Source organism: Carcharodon carcharias, chromosome 6, assembly GCF_017639515.1.
Source record: "Carcharodon carcharias isolate sCarCar2 chromosome 6, sCarCar2.pri, whole genome shotgun sequence".
Lineage (NCBI taxonomy): Eukaryota > Metazoa > Chordata > Chondrichthyes > Lamniformes > Lamnidae > Carcharodon > Carcharodon carcharias.
In genome coordinates, this window is record NC_054472.1 from 153,883,336 (window position 1) to 153,902,719 (window position 19,384).

The 19,384-nt window shown below is 43.7% G+C and overlaps 1 protein-coding gene across 4 annotated transcripts in view; it reads left to right on the top strand.

The window, feature by feature from the left end:
• Positions 1-19,384, top strand: part of LOC121278926 (DNA topoisomerase 1-like) — a 141,930-nt gene that overhangs the window by 49,802 nt on the left and 72,744 nt on the right. The gene's annotated exons all lie outside the window — the stretch shown is intronic.

Genomic DNA, 19,384 nt, shown 5'->3' on the forward strand with positions numbered 1-19,384 from the left:
CCTCAGGGTGGTGTCCTAGGCCCAGCCATCTTCAGCTGTTTCATCAATGATCTTCCCTCCATATAAGGTCAGAAGTGGGGATGTTGCAGGTGATTGCATAATATTCAGCACCACTTGGGGCGATTCAGATACTGAAGCAGTCAGCATTCACATGCAGCAAGACCTGGACAAAAATTCAGGCTTGGGATGATGTTGCAAGTAACATTCTCACCATGTGCCAGGCAATGACCATCTTCCTTGATATTCAATGGCATTACCATCGCTGAACTTCCCACTGCCAACATCCATTGACCAGAAACTGAAATGGACCAACCATATAAATACTGTGGCTACAAGAACAAGTCAGAGGCTGGTAATTCTGTAAAGTAATTCGCCTCCTGGCTCTCCAAAAACATGTCCACCATCTACAAGGCACCAGTCAGTAGTGTGATGGAATACTCTCCACTTGCCTGGATGAGTGCAGCTCCAACAACATTCCAGTTTGACACCATCCACGACAAAGCAGCCCACTTGAGGGGGACTCCTTCCTTCATTGACACACAGTGGCAGCAATGTGTACCATCTACAAAATGCACTGCAAAAACTAACCAATACTATTTTGACAGCACCTTCCAAACCCATGACCTCAATCACCTAGAAGGACACGATGCATGGGAACACCATTGCATGGAAGTTGCTCTCCAAGTCTCTCACCATCTTGACTTGGAACTATATCCCTCTTCCTTCATTGTGGGTTAAAATCCTGAAACTCCCTTCCTGACAGCACTGTGGATGATCCTACACCCAGACTGCAGCGGTTCAAGCTGGCAACTCACCAGCACCTTCTCAAGGGCAATTAGGAATGGGCAATAAATGCTGACCTTTCCTGTGGCACCCCCATCCCATGAATGAATGGGAAAAAGAATGATAATGACCATCTCCAGCAAGAGGAGCCCCTTTTCTTTGGCTTTCTATGGAATTACCTTCACTACATCTCCCACCATCAGCAAACTGATAGCTATCATTTGCTTCAGTTACGTTTTTAATCAATTCAGAAGCAGGCTATTCTGCGGTTAATAACTCACCACCTGACTCCCCAAAATCTTTCTGCCACCTAGAGGGTACAAGTCAGGAGTATGATGGAATACTCTGAACTTGCCAGGATGAATTCATCTCCAGCAACAATCAAGAAGCTCAACACCATCCAGGATAAAGTAGCTTGTTTGACTGACACTCTATCCATCACCTTAAATGTACTTCCCTTCTAGGACCGCTGCCCTAGGTTGCAATGCATATCATCAGCAAGATGCACTGTAGCAATTCGCTAAGCCTTCTTCAACTGAATTCACAAACTTGTGACCTCTACCAGCTGGAAGACCAAGCCCAGCAGCCACATGGAAATATCACCTGAAGATTTTTCTAGAAGTCTTGCACCATCCAAACTTAGCAATATTCTTTAATTGCTGGGTCAAAGTCTTGGAACTCCCTACCTAAAAGCAATTTCTCATTCCTAGAATCTCATTGGTTAAGAAGACAAAATTGTTCTGTTCACTCAAGTCTCAGATTTCCTGTTTCCCTCACTGCAACTTTGTCAAGTTGACTTAACAGCAACTTGACACGCAAAATAGTTAAAATCTCAAACTTTCCCTTATGCATTTAACTAACAGCAGACTCTGTTAGATCCCCTGCTACAGCAAAAGTTAGGCCAATAATACGATCCAGTATCTACTTAAACCGTAATATATGTATGTATGTGAGTGGGCAAAATTTTGGCAGATGGGAAACTTTGAACTTGTCCACTTTAGGAAGAATAGAAAATGGCATATTATTTAAATGGAGGAAGATTGCAGAACTCTGCAGTACAGAGGGATCTGTGTGTCCTAACATGTGAGCCACAAAAAAAAGTTGGTATGTTGGTACAGCAAGTGATTAGAAAGGCAAATTGAATGTAGTCGTTTATTGCAAGGGGAATAGGAAAAAAAGGAAGTTTTACTCCAGTTGTACATTAGTGAGACCAAATCCAGAGTACTGAGTACAGTTTTGGTCTCCTTTATTTAAGAAAGTGCATAATTACATTAGAAGCCATTCAGAGAAGACTCACTCGACTCATGCGTGCAATGAAGGGGTTATCTTATGACGAAAGGTTGGACAGATTGGGCCTATATCCATTGGAGTTTAACAGAATGAGAGGTGATCTTCTTGAAACATACCAAGATCCTGAGGGGACGGCATGTGAATGTTGAAAGGATATTTGCCCTTGTAGGAGAGACCAGATCTAGGGGGCACAGTTTAAAAATAAGTCTCTGTTTAAGACCGAGATGAGGAGAATTTTTTCCTGAGGGTCATGAGCCTGTGTAATTCTCTTCCCCAGAGACCGGTGGAGGCAGGAGCATTGAACACTTTTAAAGTGGAGTTAGATTCTTGATTAACAAGGGAGTCAAAGAGTACAGGGGGTAGGCAGAAAAGTGGCGTTGAGGCCGCAATCCGATCAACCTTAATTATGTCAAATGGTGGAGTAGGCTCGTGGGGCTGAGTTGCCTTCTCCTGCTCCTAATTTGTATACTGGTACCCCACCTGCACTATTTAAGGAGATCAGAAAGCGGTTAAATTGCTTCTGGTAATTGGTGCAATTTTGCCTGTCTTTGGAGCATTCCTATACATCACTAGAGTTCAAATAGTGTGCAGGGAGCAGTCTGATGGTGCTACAGTACTTTACTGTTCATTTTCAAATTTCTGCTAAAACAAAGATGCTTCAGGTATAGGTGAGCTTCTAGGGCTTCTTTAGCCAGAGTGGTGAATCTATGGAATTCATTGCCACAGAAGGCTGTGGAGGCCAGGTCATTGAGTGTATTTAAGACCGAGTTAGATAGGTTCTTGATTGGTAAGGGGATCAAAGGTTACGGGGAGAAGGCAGGAGAATGGGGTTGAGAAACTTATCAGCCATGATTGAATGGCGAAGCAGACTAGATGGGCCAAATGGCCTAATTTCTGCTCCTATGTCTTATGGTCTTATGGCTTCTTCTGAGAATTGAACATGATCAGGAAAATGGAGAGGGCATGTACAGCTAGCATGAGGTGGAGGAGGAGACAAGCACAACAGGAAATGGAGGCAGTGGAAAGCAGATTACAACGTAGACAGACCTTTGCTGGAGTCTACATGATCAAATAATTCACACGTTACCTCAGTCTCATTTCCCCATTCACAACAGTCCCATACTGGTTAGACTTCTTCCATCACTAACCATCACATCATCTTTCTGATAACATAAACATAAGATTCCGCCCAGCCCTCTTGCGAGGTGCCTCCCTGTTGGCTGCAGCATGGGTTGTGAAAGGCTGTTGGCCCTCAATTGAGGAGACCTATAGATGGCTTTGGAGGTGACCGAGAGAACACAGCTGGAGACCGCACCATCTTGGCTTGGGCTGCAGCAGTATAAGCTTGTTGATAGGTGAGGAACTGATGAAGTGGCAGCGGTGGGAGCAGGAATGCTGTTGTCCTGAGAAACGACAGCAGGTTCATGTCCAATGAAACCACATCATTCTCCTGGGACAGCACGCCAACAATCTTATTAATATAATTATTAATATATATAATATATTAATATCTTAATCCAGCTTATATTTCACCTCTTTTCTATTTTTACTTAGTTCTGTTGAAGAGTCATACGGACTCGCAACGTTAACTATGTTCCTCTCCGCAGATGCTGCCAGACCTGCTGAGTTTTTCCAGGTATTTTTATTTTTGTTATGGATTTTCAGCATCTGCAGTTTTTTATTTTTATCTTATTAATATATTGGAGAACAGACTGGACTCCAGTGAAGTGGCAGGGGTGGAAGTCACAGTGAGTCCCTTTGAATAGTGATATCCTGATCCATGATGGCAGCAGTCTGAGCTTGCAAGGCAGCAGTAAGTGGAAAGTCGATTGTATGCTTAAAATCTGCAGTTTGTGAGTTAGTGATTGATAGGAGAGAAGCAGGAGGGAGGATTAAGTATGTATATCTCATCAATCCCTCTCGTTCTCCAGTGGTCACAGGCTCAGTGATACCCCTTCCCATGGTAGCCAACACCTGTTGGGATTAAAACATACAACTTTGCTTGCCCTCTAGTCCTTTCCTGCCTCCTGATTACATGCTGCCATCTTTATAAGAAAGAGGGAAGTGCCAGAGTGTTCTGCAACATGTTTAGGGTATCTGGCTATCATAGTTGAATAGCTGCCAGTATAGGGGTGCGGAATTGGCAGAGGTGCTAATTGGGTGAGGGAAAGCATGTGGATTGTCGGGTTAAGGACTGAAATTGTTGGTAGGTGATGGTGAACTGAACAGTTGATGAGCTGAGTGCAGTTGGATATGCCATTGGAAGAAGAACTCACTGGCCTTGAGAACTCACATCACATCATTAAACTTCCTCCACTGCATCCATGTTCTTAAAGCTATACTCCTGGTATTGGCCTGTTCTGCTGCTACTTCCTACTGGCTCCTGCTCCCGTTGATATAAAATTTATCCCCTTCTATACATGCCTTGAACCAAAAGCTCCAGTGCATTGTTAGAAAACTTTAGCACTTGCGCTTTCATGTTCGGCTATTTTACAGTATTATAGTTCAGATTCACTTTTCAAAAAAGAACTCCCACCACTCGAAGAAGTGAAGGCTTCTTTTAAGGAGCACAAGTTACTTGCAGTTTGGGGTCCTAGGCTGATGCATACAGCAATGAAAACATCAGTAGCACTGGCTGCATGTAGAAGGCATTTAAAACAGCAGGTATCATGAAATTAATGTGCTATCTGCCGAACAATGAACGAGTGATTAATTGGTTACTTTGATTCCCCCCTGCTCATTTTCAAGGGTTAGCCAATTTAATTCCCCCCTCTGTCCCTGGTGTGCTCTTTCTCTCAGGTACTCACTGTTAATTGTGCACATTCACTTGTGGTACCTCACTACCCGGCACACTCACCACCACTCTGCGCTCCCACCACTTCCTTTCCTGCCATTGCTCACTCACTCATGAAAGGGTGCAGATCTCCTGTGGACTGACTTGATTACTTACAATTTAATTTGTCCTTTCATAGCTATCTAAAGTGACATTGCACGTAAATATCTCCAAGTGATGTTGTTCATATGGCTCGAGTTAGGATTGAATTTTTCAAGTGTTGCCTTATTGCATTGCTAGAACTGCACAACATCACAAAGGACCTAGTTTTTCTTGGGCTCTTCGACCTTTTTGCTTAATTTCAGTAAGTGGTTACTTGATGCACATGTTGACAGTTTAGCAGCTTGCATGATCATTCATCTAGTGCTAAATTATAAATTACCTGACTTGATTTCAACTTCACAAATTGGCATGTGAGTTTTAACTCATGATCTGTGTTGTCAGTCCAGTGCCATAACCACTAGGCTATTGTACCCAACTATTTTGCCACTGAATACTTTAGAAGATAGTCCTGAGTTTCTTAAAGATTTACAATCTCACAAAGAAGATTTCAGTATGATGTCACACTTGACAGTGTGACTTCAGTTTTCATTGGCAGTTCACTATGTAGTCTTCTAGATGTGGACTAGAGTGCACGACATGAAGTGGGAGGAAACCGAGGCAAGAGTGGAATGAAGCAGCTTAGGGTTTGGTGCTTACACATTTTGTTCCTACATCCCTTAGAAACAAAGAGAGAGAGATAAGTTAATCAGCAGTGAAATGGAAGAAAGAAAGTTAGATGCCATAGAAGCATCTGTAATGAAGACAGCTTTACACTGATGTAATGATTAAGAGCACAGAAATGCCTGGAAAATGAATATTTGGAATGCCAAAGAATGTGCCCATTATATGCTTTAACTTTCATCTTTCAACAGGGAATGGCTATGTCTGACATTGAGTTTCTGTGACTTCAAGGCCAGAGATACAATTGATGATGGCCAGTCAGCCTGTCATGTTCAAACAGACTTCTTTACATTGATATTGAATGTTGACATGCATCTGCAACAGGTATCTGTCTTGTGGTAGGGCTGCTCACCCTACGAGGAGGGCAGCCAGTTAGGCTTGTTAAGAGCCTTGTTAAGCATACTTAAAGGAGGCTGACTTGGATTTTCTCATCAGTCTTCAGTTTTCCAACTGCTACAGGGTGGAGGGTTTAACCAACTAACCACCTGGAAGTGGGCAAACAGCAGCAGGCCCAGGGGTCAGTGCTACATGCAGACCTACAGGTTCTCCCTGCCTACCTGGATGGATAGCCCCCTGCCACAATGGAGGGCTGGATGCCTTATTTATGTTTTATTTTAAAAGAATGTTGGTGAGAGGGGTGGTGCCTCCATGTTGAAACACCCTCTCAGTTTCTTGCAAAGCAGCCTGCAATGAATGGCCCTCCAGAATCGCGAGCCTGCCTTATACCCTTAATTGGACAGGGAACCTGTCTGATGCCAATTAAGAGTAGTCTCCATGACAGTCCCCAAGAATGCCTGTTTCCCCTGAGGGCTGATTAGGAAACAGTCCCATCTCTGGTTTCCCACCCCCTGAGGGAAAATACAGCACAATGTTTGTGCTACTTCAATCATAATCTTACATAGGGTTAACTGCCTAACTCCATGTTGGAGAAGGTGGTATTTGTTGTATGTTCAGTAGGTCTCACAAAGAGGTTCTGAGTCTCTTTTATGGTTGAACATTGTGTTCATTGATGACACATAACTATGTACATATGTACAGGATATAGCCCAAGCTATGAGCTAACTCCATGCATTCTTCGACATGGGTTTCTGTCCAGTCCACAGCTGACCCTAGTCTCAGATCATGTGTCTCTACCAATCCCACATTAACCCTTGTCATGTCAGATACCCTTATACTACACCTCTCCCCAAGCATTTACCAAAACATATCTACATTGCAGTTGTGCTACCCCTTTCTATCTCTTCTTCCCCCTTGTCAAGTAAGACAGCCTGAAGGCTTGACTATTCTTTCAGATCTCATTCTGATCACATTCAGAGGAGTGGTAGGTTCTGTTGATTTGGCAATCTTTGTTGATTCGGATTTTGATTACCCTCTCAGTTTCTTGCTAATTCTAATGTATAATTCTATGTAATGTATTTTTTTTTAATTCGCTCATGGGATGTGGGCATCGCTGGCTAGGTCAGCATTAATTGCCCTTGTACAGAGGACAGTTAAGAGTCAACCACATTGCTGTGGGTCTGGAGTCACATGTAGGCCAGACCAGGTAAGGACAACAGATTTCCTTCCCTAAAGGACATTAGTGAACCAGAAGGGTTTTTACAACAGTTGTTGTAATTGTTTCATTGTCACCATCAGACTATTAATTCCAGATTTTTATTGAATTCAAATTTCACCATCTGCCATGGTAGGATTTGAACCCGGGCCCCCGGAGCATCACCCTGGATCTCTGGAATACCAGTTCAGTGACAATAACACTATGTCACCGTCTCCCCTGTAGGAGGTTTGCCTCGAGGGATGAGGAGGAGGCTCCTTCTGGTTGTACCTTCCAGTGTATGAATGAGGTAAGACAGTGGCTGGTTATCATCTTTCCAGGCAATGACACCCTCTCTTTCAAGGTTACTGAGCCACACCCTGTCTCCTTTGTGTAACTGTGGCAGGTTTCCAGTGTGGTACCTTTATATAGTAGATGGAAACCTACCACTGCCTTTAGGGCTGTTCTCAGTCCTGAATGTTTCGGTAATCCTTGACAGCCAACCCTGAGATTAGTTTCTTTGGCAGCATTGGGAGTGGAGTGTGGAGTTTTCTGCCCATCAGGAGCTCTGATGAGGCTAATCCACATTGCAGCAGGGTGGATCTGTGAGTTAAAAGCGTCGTAGAGGAGTCGTCGTTCTTTCTCAGAAGAGCTTTAATGGTGCAGACACGCCTTTCCACCTTGCTGTTTGATTGTTGATATCTGGGGAAGCTGGTATGATGTTGAAAGCCATAACTGATGGCAAATTGGGTGAAGTATTAATTTGTAAATTGTGGGCTGTTATCGGACGCCACCTGGTCCAGAATGCCACGGCTGGCAACATTTCCTTCAAGGATCTCCTGATTGCCTCAGTGGTCATCGAGTATAATGGTTTCACCTTGATCCATCGGGAGAAGTAGTCAACCACGATGAGGAAGGACTTGCCATTTAAGACGAATAAATCGATTTCCAACCATTCCCACTGCCTGGTAGGGAACTGTGGAGATGAGGAGTTCTTTCTGGTCTGGCTTGTGCAGAGTGCAGTTTGTGATCATTTCTTCAATATGATATCCCTGGCCACTGTACTGCATATTTGGCACGTGCTCTGCACTTTGTAATGCCCAGGTAACCTTGGTGAAATTTTTAGAGAAACTCTGGCCAAAGGGTGACTGGAATGACCAACTGCTCATTGCATACTAGCAGATTATCTATCACAGTAAAGTGTTTTTGTTGTTCAGAGCAGATTTTCATGATGCTGCCGCCTGGCCTCTTCTGTGGCCACCTTTTTCAACAGTAATGGCGGATGTGGACACTTTATCTCACATCTCTGCAATTTCCCTGAGGTAGCCGTCAGTTGTCTCCTCACCAATTGGGAGTACAACTTGAGCTCCTCAACCAAGTTGATGATGTGTTGCAGGAAACTCAACCATGGCCCTGGATAGTGTATCTGCAGTAGTTTGATGTTTCCCTTGAAGGTGCACCATCTGAATTGCAAATATCATGAGGCACAAACTGAATCTGAATTCTTGGGGGCATCTTTACGAGCTCCTCTTGTCCAACAGTGAGACCAGTGGTTTATGATCTGTGGTGACTTTCAGGCCAATAATGTTGTCAGAACTTTTTGCAAGTCCACATGACTCAGTTTTTTTTTTCGATAACTGCACACTGTATCTGTGTCTGGCAGTCCTCTAGATGCATACTGGTTGGCAACGTCCATCCACTTATTTCTGAAATAAAGCTTCTGCCACTAGGTTTGTGGACGAGTCATTTGCTGCCATAGTAGTGGGCAGGGATGGAGCATAATGATCCAGGATATCAGGTGAGAGCAGCATGGCTTTGATGTGTCGAAACGCTTGCTTCAGGTTTGCATCCCAGCACCATGCCTGACCTTTTTTGAGAAGGTGTCACCAGGGGATCTGTGACCTGCGCCAGGTTGGGTAGAAATTTTGTCAACTTTTTCACCATGCCCAGAAATCTCTGGAGGTCTGGAATAGATGATGGGGTTGGAAACTTGCTGATAGTTTTTATTTTTTGTGGGTCCGCCATGATGCTGTTGTTGGCTGACAATGTCTCCTAAGAACTGATTTCTCGTTTAGCGTTAACCCTGTTTCCTGCAAGCATTCTAGGACAACAGTGAGCCTCCTGTCATGTTCCTCCATGGTCGTGCTGTGGACCAGGACATCATCTATATGGCAGATAACACCCTCTAGGCCTTGCAAAATGGCCAACATCATGCATTGAAAAACTCCTTATGAGTTCTGACTTAAGGCCACAATAGTCACAGTCTTTAGCCAGGCTGTAAATTCATTTATAAGAGTCACCTGGTATTTGAAGCTGTTGGAAATGTTTGTTGAATTTCACGTTCTCAAATTTTGTTGCTTCTTAGATTACAATATGTAAAGAATGATTTTAGAACTTAACCAAATTTATCTGATGATTCAGTTATTCCTTACCTCGCAAAATTATCATTGACTATCGAACCTACTAAATAAAGTAGTGTATTCACTTGTTCTGCTTCTGCCTTTTTATCTAGTGCTGAAACTATCATGTATTTTGAGAATCTTTTCTGCCAAATTCCCCAATTTTGTTTGGTCTGGCCCTTGGATCAGTCCAAATTAGTCTGGTATTGTTGATTTGTTGTCCATAGTTGCTTTAAAGTTCAGGTGAGTACAGTTTTAAACGTGGTGCAGGTTTTAAAGATAGCACCGCAGTAACCATTTTTGAGTGTCTTCCTGTGCTTTTCACATTTTGGTGGGCTCCTAAGGCAACCTCTTTGGGGTTTAGTTTTTTGCAGTGATTTGTTAAATTAATGATTTGATTCTGCACTCTGTGGACATTCACAATGGACCTCCATGAGTTTTTGTGGAGTCCTCAGCTACACAGTGGAGTTTTTTTTCTCTGCCTTCCTGCTACCAGTTCTGTTTCGGAGCTTCTTTCAAGCGATCTCCCTCTGCTTTTACTTCAGGTGCTTTCAGTCAGGCCAGAATGCTGCTCCTTTAATTTTCCAGCTTCTGAATTTCTGCCCCAGCTTCTGAGGTTCTAGGTTTTTCCATTAGCTACCACCATCTTGTATGTTCAGTAGGTCTGAGGTTCTGAGTCTTGTATGGTTGAACATTAAGTGTTTATTGATAACATATAACTATGTACATATAGCCCAAGCTATGAACTAATTCTATGTTTGCTTCTACATAGGTCTCTGTCCAGTCCACAGTTATTATCAGGTCACACACCCCTTTGCTGCTGCACTATTTCCCAGTCCCATATTAACCCTTGCTATGCCAGATACTATTATCCTACAGTCTTTTGATTTTAATTAGTGAAATAGAAAAGGGGTTATGTAGAGCTGATAATCTCTCCCATGTGCAGTCTTTTTGTGTCCTACTTCCTTACTCATAGAAGGGTATGGGATAAACCACAACAATTTGCTTTCCAGTCAGTTTAAAATGCTCGAAAGTATGTAAAAACATTTCTAGGATAAAGAGGTTGTGTATGATAAATTGGGTGTCCGTTGAAGCTTGCAAAAAGGAGTGTGCGTTTCTCCTGTAAGGTCCTGGCTTCTGTGCCCTCCTTTAAATATGCCATCATCACCCCTCAAAAAAAAAAACCCTGGACCCTAATGTCCTTGCAAACTACTGCCCCATCTCCTTTTCCTCTTTTAAAGTCCATGACAGTGTTGCCATCTCCCAAATCTGTACCCATCTTTCCCAGAGCTTCATATTTGAATTCCTCCAATCTGGTTTCCTCACCTGCCACAGTACTGAAACCGTTTTTGGCAAAGTCACAAATGACTTCCTTTGTGACAGGGACAAAGATAAACTATCCCTCCTCATCCTTCTGCAGCCTTTTACACGGTTGACAACACCATCCACCTCCAACACCCCTCTGTTGTCATCCAGACTCCCCTCACCTCCTGTAATCTCCTCCAACCCAACAACCCTCCGACATACCTCGTTTAACTCTGGCCTCTTGTGCGTCCCTGATTTTAGTTGCTCTGTCATTGGCAGCCGTGCCTTAGTTGTTTAGGCCCTAAGCTCTGGAATTCCCTCCCTACACGTCTCCATCTCTCTACCTCACTTTCCTCCGAGACACTCCTTAACCTAGCTCTTTGACCAAACCTTTGATCACCTAACCCTAATATTTCCTTCTGTGGCTCTGTCATATTTTATTTTATAATACTTCCATGACGTTCCCTGGCTCTTTATATTATGTTAAAAGCACTATCCAAGTATAAGTTGTTAATTCTGTGGATTCCAGTCTTGCTTTAATAACTTGCATAAGTTGCCATTCTTTCTGCATGAGCCCAGGCAATGATTGTCAGCAATCCAGTTGATGGGGGCTTCATGGTTGAACCGTTTCAACATGTGCCATTCCATTGTGATAGCAGAACAAAACTGAATATGTTATTCTCCCCCCTCCCCACTTCCATTTTGAGGCCTCTACTTCCATTGATGATAATTCAGAAACTTTTTATAAAAACATTTGGTTTTTGATGTTGTGAAGTACCTAAAAGATTCAAGCAGCAGTTTTTTTATTTAGTACAAGTGTGCAAACAGGGGAAGTGTCCTTTCAAAATGCTCTGAAAGGGAATTTGAAATTACACAGCGTCTGTCGATTATTTATACCATCTTTGGGAGAGTCACCATTAACTCACTGTTCTTATCTAGTACGTCTAAAGCACTACATCCTTAATTACAAATAAGTTTACAACATAAACACGGAATGACCTATTCATCACCTCCAGAGTTATGGAGGAATTTGTAAAACAATCATGGAATGACCTGACCATTAACACAAACTATGAATCAAAACATGAGCTTAGCTTATCTGTCCTTATGATTCATCACAGTGCCTAGTCATCCGCATATCTTGACCCTGAAGTCAAGCTATCAGTTCATTACAGTATAACTCATAGACCATTCATCAACTTATTTTATCCTGACCCAGGTCACAATTCCTTAGCTTATCATGGACTGACCTTTAGGCTAGTCATCAGCTTCCAGGCCTGGCCAAAAGGTCACATGCATTCTAGTTTTTTTTTCCTAAACTGCTAACACTTAAAATCTATATCCACAACTTGACCACGCCTTGGTGATCCCCAATGCACCCTGATATGCCACTTCAGTCCCTCCTTTTGGCCCTTGGCTGCTAGCCCCCAAGATGGCCAACCGATGCAAAACTATTTTATGCTCCTCATCGCATCAGTGCTAGCGAAGCAGGCAGTTAGATTCGCACGGTCATATTTTCTAAACTATATCTAGTATATTCTGTTTCTCCCCAGGCTTGAGCAGTGCTTTGGTTAGTACTTTAGCATTGACTTAGTTCTGGCATTGATAGCCATTAGCGGTTGTTCTACCACCAGCAGATCAGAGGTAATGCTGATCCGAGGATGAATGCCCACTCTAATACCCCAGTCCCAAATTGTCCGCCACGACGGTTCCTCCTCCAGTTCAGTTTTCACATCCTCTTCCAGTCACTTGACTTCCTGTTGAATTTGGTGATACTGCTTCTCTGTACCAGCCTCTCTCCACAACTCAGTAGACATTCCAACAGCTTTGGGATTCCCTTCCCCTCGGGAAGCATGTTTTTTAGTAAGTCTTCCTTTAAATCATCTGTTCCGTTCACCCGCTCTTTCTGAGGAGGCCCAATGTGGGTTATTGCTGAATGTCCGATTGTTGTTGAGGCCCAGAAACTTGAATTGATCACTGGGCAGTGGATGTTATTGAGGCTCGTTGGTGGACACTCATTATTCCCCTTTTCCATAGATTACTACCTGCATTGGTTCATGGTGGGCACTGGACACTTCAAGGGTACAGTTTAGGGTGGTGTTACCATCCTATGAGATGTGGCCAAACAACATTGTTCCCTTTCTCCCTACACCCAACCAGTGAGATTCCTGTAAAGAGGGTTCTCCTCTGGGTTGCATATTTGGATACAGGATTTACCAAGCCAGTTGCCACTTTCTATGATCCTATATATTCCACCTCAGAGAGGGGTTTGGATTCCCCTTCCTGCAAATTTAGTATGGCCCGGATCATTCCTGCTAGTCGCAGTGTGGGTGGTTGATGGTGTTTGGCTATCCGGGAGGCTGGTATCAACCTTCTTGGCGCATAAGGAGCAATTTCCACCTTTTGGGTATCCAGTTCTGTAAAGTGCCATCTGTGATCCAGCCTGGAACATCTGTGGAGTTGGGCCAGATCTTGCCGAACTTCTCCCATCAACCATGTGCACGCACAGTCCCTGCCTGCGCATGTGGAGGCCTGACGTAGGGTTGCTGAGACTTGGTGTGGGCATGATCTTTTAGAACCTACATAGATTCTAATAAAGTTCCGACCAGGCTTTCTACTGTCTGTTCCTGTTGCCTTTCCAATTTATTGACTCTTAACCCAAGCTCCTACAATGTGGAGGTCAGGTAATTAACCTTGTCATTTATCCCTGCTATGTCCAGGGAGTTAATAGTGGATATCCCTGCACCATAGAAGGTGACTGCATCGTTAATTAGGCCTTGTTTACAGTGGGGCATATTCAACTGCGTGCGCACCCTGGATACTAGGAGGGTGTCGGAGACTACCATAGGAGTCTGTGATAGAAGGACCTTGCCTATGCCTTGCACCACTTTGGTAGTTCCATCAGACTGATAATAAGTACAACCTAAATTACCAAAAAAGTTCCTGCCAGAGTCCCATACTACAAGTCTATTCTGGGATCTAGAGTGGATTTGGGGGCACTTCAAGGGCTCCCTCGTGGTTGTAGTTGTGGCCCCAATATTGAGGTTACTGGGGTTGCGTGGGTGGTTGTGAGAGGATCCCTTGTTACAACCCTCCATCTGCCATACTCCTTCGTTCCATTCCCAGGACACATTCCCTAGCCCGTTAGGTTGATGCTCGGGGGATCTGAGGTAGTGCTGTCAGTCAATACATTTTTTACACATATAATGTCAAAACATTTACCCCCGACATTTGATGCATCATCTGGGAGGGTCAGGCATGTCTCTTTCTTCATCCCCTTTGCTCAGGAGATTCCAAGAGTGGTACTTGTGGCTCCGTTTTTCAATCACAAGTGTCCTGGGATACATCTTGGGCATACTCATTTGTTAACAGTGATATTTAAGCACTCCTTATCACACTTGGCATCGCTTGAGCATTTTTAGAATGGGCCTGGCTGGGTCCTTTAGTCAACCATCTTGGCTCCTTCTATGATGATCGTGGTTGTCAAACTTATTAGTTTGACTAATAATATCATAGTATTCATGTCCCTGTAAGAGAGCATAATGGACACTGGCTGTCATTAGTTAGTCCTTATTATTCTTTCCAATTCCATACTTAACCCGTGTCCAGTTATTTTCATCAGCCTCTCCCTTTCATGCTCACACATCATTGGCCATCAGGCCTTCATAAGGTCCTTGACAGTGGGGTGCTAAGCCTGGTTTTGTGGGCAGGGCCCTGATCATCAGCTGATCCCCCTACTTCTGGCAGTCTTTCCTTTTCTCCTGTTTCATCCATTTCCATATCCCTGATAATCTGCAAGTCCCTAACCTGTCTCAGATCATGCAATTGCTTACATAATCGTTTAACCTTTCATGAGCTGGCCCTATACCTTCACTGCTTGTACAAGTACCTTCGGGAAGCCTTCTGGCTCATCTGGTTATTAGTTCGAATGGGGTTAGTCTGGTCACTTGTTTAGGAGTCACCTGTAGTCTCATCAGGATACTGGGCAGCGACCCAGCCCTTGCTGGTTTTGGCAATAGGCTTGAAGAGTGACGCTCTGAGGGTCCTTTCTACCATACCTGAGCTTTGTGAGTGCTATGGTATGTAGAACTTTTGCTTAACTCCCAATAGGGTACATGCCTGTTTGATTATTTTACCTGTAAAATGTTCCTGATCTGAGTCTATCTACAAGGGTATTCCACATCGGGGGTATAACTCCTTCAGTGAAAATTCTCACCACTGTATCAGCAGAACAATCTCTTGTCATGAATGCTTTGACCCCATCGGGTGAACTGGTCCATTACAACTAAGCTTTGCTTTCTAGGGGGAAGTGGTCCAGTAGACCCCATATGGATGTGTTCCCAAGGTCCTTTGGGTTTGGGCTGATGGGCCATTTTAATTTTTACAGCTTTACCAGCATCAAACTGGGCACAGGTGATGCATCACCGACGATGCTTTGCTACATCCCTACCCATTTCCAGCCACTGCCATCACTGCTTCAGACACCCAAACATGGTGTTCCTCCCAGAATGTTGATTTCCATGATAAATCTTGAGCAGGTTTTATCTCATGCATTCTGGGGCCACTATTCACCCATCCTTCTTCCAGATTCTGCATTCATCTTTACTTCACCCCTTCTTTCCCACTTTCCTTTTCCATTTCTGACGTCTCATCATGTACTTTATGGATATCTACCTCCTCCAGGCCAGTAATGCAACTGTCACTGGATCCAGGGTCCTTGCTTCTGCTGCTTGTTTTGCTGCCTTATCTGCCCATGATTTACCTTCTGGATAGGGTCCTGAAACTTCTGATGTGCCTTAATTTTTTATCACAGCTGCTTGTCAGGGTAATCCTGCCACTTCTACCAATCCTTTTCCTACTTCCTCATACTGTTTTTGCACCCACTAGAGGCCACATAACCACGCCTGCTCTATGCCATCATTTAGTCGTGAATGACCTCGAAAGTATACCTGCTGTTGGTATTGATATTCACAGTGCGGTCTTTGGCTTGCTTGAGGGCTTCAGTGAAGGCCGTAGATTCGGCAACCTGTGCAGAGAGGTCTCCAGGGAGACTTCCTTAAGCAACTGCCCATCCTTTCTTGGGGGGGTCCATTCACATACTTTTGTGATCCATCCACAAACGGGGTGAGGTTTCTATCTTCTAGGGGTTCCTGATGGATCCGGCTGAGGTCATCAGAGGTGGTAGGGGAGGCACATGAGTGCGAGGAAACTATGTCCATAGTACCTCAGACAGGATTGGGCCCCATATCTCAACTATCTGTACTGACTTATCTTTTGACAGCAACACTGCTTCCCATGTAGCTCTCCTGCTGTCTGAGACTGTCTTTAATCTACTGGTGTTTAACAGTTCCACCACTGTGTGGCTGGTATGTAAAATGACCTCCTTGGTCACCACTATGGGCTCACTAACCTTTTATAGACCAGGTAGCATAATCTATTATGGCTACATAACGGGGCATTCTGGTATCAACAGGGGATTATTTTGCGGAGATTTTTAAAATCTTTGATGTTTGCAAATAACACCCTGCTTTAACAATGACTTGACACGAACGTAATTTGAATTTTAGCATCTTTTCTTGACTCGTGTTTTGAAAAGTTCAAACTGGATTCCTGCCAAACTCAAAACTTCAGACTTGTCTTTATATTTTGGGAACAATCTGTATTGCTTTATTAAATTCTTTTCTCAGCCAGAAGCTCTCAGCCTTTTAAATTAATGTCATTTGTTTCTAAACTTTTCTTCCTCCCCAGACTGAGCAATTTGTTGTGCTGGTCACTGCACCCACCTTGCCTGTGGGCATTCCTTTTTTATGCTTTATGTCTACCTCGGTAGCCCACTCCACTATCTCATGTAATCTGCCCCTACCGGTATTCCCCACTCAAGGACTTACTGGGGGGTATTCAGAACTTGGCCCTTTTAACATTTTCAGAAACATTGGATCGTCCCTGTCTGGGTTGTTCATGTTGGAGAAATCACAATAGGCAGTGTCTTTCCTTTCAGCATAGTAATGGGCACCTTTTGCCTTTGTTCTGTCTTAAGCCTACAACTTCTGACCAGTTGGTTTGGGCATTTCCTTCCTTGACCGATTTCTTGAATCAATTGTGTCCACCTACTTGGGTTAAACCCTGGGTGTTCATTCACCTCCCACTGGTATCTAAATTATTTATTTGTAGCCCAATCTGGCAGGGCACTTTAGACTTCACTAGGACTTGTATGTCCTCTGGGCAGAATTAGTGGATATTGATTATTTCCTCCAACTTGTTCCAGAAATCAGTATTTGCATGGTTTTGTCTAGGGATAGGTAGGTCCCAAGTTGACATTTGTCTTTCAGCCGGGGTAAAAGGGACATATTTTATTGTTGTTTGGGTGTTTCCCTTGATCACCCTGCGGTTGTTTGTGTACAATGGGGACCATGGCCACTGGTCCTTTTGTCTCTTGCCTCAGGCAGAGCTGAGGGAACCACAACATCAAACTGTCTGCTTCCAGTCCCGGTCATTGTCCTGCCTACCATACTTGGTGCCTCTTTTCTCAGTTCTCCCCAGTCAGTGTTGTCAGTACTGTGTGGGAATGTAAGTCTTGGTCCTAGCACCTGTATTGCACTTCATTTTGCTTTCTCTCAATCTGATTTTTTTTTTTTTTAACCTGTTTGCTGAGCCCTAAGTAGCTACTGATAAATGATAACCATAACTTTCTCTTCCTTGTCCTTATCCTGAGCATCCCACCACCCCTTCTATTTAGTTGGATGGGGGTGGTCCTCCGGATCCCATCCTTTTTTTTTCTCATTTTCCCTTAGTTTATTATTTCTGTCTGTTTAAAAATGTAGTTATTAACTCATTCTTATCTAATCCAGACATGTAACATAGTACCCAGCCCTCTGGTCTGCACTTCAGCGGTTCTGACCTGCCTGTCTCGGTGCAGCTCTATCTGGCCTGTCATCAAGAGACTGTTCTGACCTATGTACTGCTATTTGCTGGTGGCTCGCAGTTAATGGTACCTCTCCTCTGGCCTGCGCTCTGGCAGTTCTGACCTGCCCGGCTCCTTGTGTGGCTGTACCTGGTCTGCCACCTAGGAATGGTTCTGACCTGTCAACTGGCAGCTCACGGCTAACTGTATAGCTCCTGCTTCCTCACCTTCAGCCGACTCTCTGGGTTGGGTCTCTGCGAACTGTGTCAGTTGGTTGCCGGACTTATACCCTGACCATGGGTGGTAAAATAAAGGTATTCACCTGCCTGGTGTGTCCAACTGAACAATTCCTCAGTCGCTGGTGGAGACCCTACTCACAGCGCCAGTTGTTGTGGACTATCTAAAAGACACTCAACACTCTGTCAATGACTGTAGGTAAATTCAAGCAGTAGTTTTTTATTTAGTACAAGTGTGCACACAGAGGAACTGTCCTTTCAGAATGCTCTGAATGGGAATTCGAAGTTACACAGCTTCAGTCAATTATTTATACTGTCTTTCGGAGAGTCACCATGAACTCAATGTTCTTGTACATCTAATGCGTTATATCCTAAATTGCAAATGAGTTTACAACATAAACAGGGAATGACCTGTTCATCACCTCTGAAATTACAGATGAATTTGTAAAACAATCATGAAATGACCTAACCATTAGCACAAATGATGTTCCAAAACATGAACTTTGCTTACCTGTCCTGATGTTTCATTGCAGTGCCTATTCATCTGCATATCTTGACCCTGAGGTCAAGCTATAGGTTTATTACAGTACAACTCATGGATCATCCATCGGCTTATTTTATCCTGACCCAAATTACATTCCTTAGTTTATCATGGACGGACGCATAGGCTAGCCATCAGCTCCCAGGCTTGGTCAAAAGGTCAGATGCGTTCTAGTTCTTTTTCTAAACTGTAAACACTTAAAATCTTAATCTGCAATTTGGTCAAACCTGTGTGATCCTCTGATGCATCCTGAAATGCCATGTTTTATCCTGCCCCTCAAACGTCTCAAAACACTTCCCATACATGGAATCACTTTGAAATGCAGTATAATGATGCAGCTATCGTTTTACAGATTGCTGCTTGTAGCATCTTGCTATGTGATGAATGTCTGTTTAATCTTTTTGTTGGCCTGTTTCCTGAGGCAGGAATATTGGCCAGCTGCTAAAAAGGCATTGTATTCGAGTAGAACTATGGAATCATTAACATGCACCTGAAAGGCGTAGTAGACGAGCTTTGTGTAACTACCTGACTTCTTCAGTGCTGGAGTATCGGCCTGGAATGGGGTGCGAACTTGCAAACATTTTATTCAGACAAATGCTATCAACTGAGCAAGCTAACACTTCAAAACATGTTTCTTCAACAAGGGTCAGTATCAATGTTTCCTCAGCTGTGTGACCCTGCAGCAACCTGGAAGTTCCCACAAGGACCAAGCACAAGGCGGCCACTTTTAAGTTGCCACGTGTGCGCTACCACCCAAAAAAATTAAACAACTTGTCCATTTTAAATGAATAGATCATGCACAGTTAATATTGCTTAAATTGTTGAAAGAAACCTCTTTTGCT